Below are 798 nucleotides of genomic sequence, written 5' to 3'. Positions count from 1 at the left end.
GGGACACAATGTAATAGATGGTACACTGGCCAGCCTCGGCTAGTTCGTTGCTTTATCACTTATTTCTTGTTGAACAGCTTATTAAAATCTGAAACTGTACTTCTATCTCGTTTCTTACAGCCCGAGATGGTGCCATAGGAAGACTCTGGACTCACATTGTGATACTGGGATTAAGGCTTTCCGTGATTCCACAACTCTTTTAACGAGAAAATCTGGACATGGCGGATTTCATTCTCCATTCAGAGAAAAATGGCACTGAGCAGTATGAGACTTAACTTCTGAGTCATCAGTCCCCTCGAACTTAGAACTAATTAAACCTAACTAACCTAAGGACACCACACACATCCATGCCGGAGGCAGGATTCGAACCTGCGACCGAAGCGGTCGCGTGGTTGCAGACTGTTGCGCCTACAACCACTCGGCCACCCCGGCCGACTCCATTCTGAGAATACGCTGATCATGTCGTCGTAGACAGAACAAGAAACTCTAATCTTCCCTTTCTACTAGACTGTCTATCTGTGGTGTGCATCTTCAGCATTTCCCGACGCCTGTGCAACGTCGTCATCACGTTACAAGAGGCCGCCGTGGTCACAAAGGAGTTCTGTGGAGTGAATACGTTATGTCGGAGCTCAGTGTATTCGAACGTGGGATAGTTTTTGGTGTTCGTATGAACATCAAAAGCTTTCCCACGTTCGAATACACTGAGCTTCCGTAACCGAGGTAGGCGAAGTCATCGGTGTTCCAAGAGGAACCGTATCGAAGATTTATACCGCGTACACGGGAAGCGGTAAAACACTT

At 47.1% G+C, this 798-nt stretch overlaps 1 non-coding gene across 1 annotated transcript; it reads right to left on the bottom strand.

Annotated features, from left to right (window-relative positions):
* Positions 1–348: 348 nt before the first annotated feature.
* Positions 349–432, bottom strand: Trnac-gca. The gene is given in 2 exon segments: positions 349–383; positions 393–432. It is a non-coding gene; the product is annotated as a tRNA-Cys (tRNA).
* Positions 433–798: the final 366 nt, after the last annotated feature.

The sequence above is a fragment of the Schistocerca piceifrons genome, chromosome 4 (assembly GCF_021461385.2).
Source record: "Schistocerca piceifrons isolate TAMUIC-IGC-003096 chromosome 4, iqSchPice1.1, whole genome shotgun sequence".
NCBI lineage: Eukaryota > Metazoa > Arthropoda > Insecta > Orthoptera > Acrididae > Schistocerca > Schistocerca piceifrons.
Note: the sequence above shows the minus strand (reverse complement) of the source record. Positions and strands in the feature narration are given on the sequence as shown.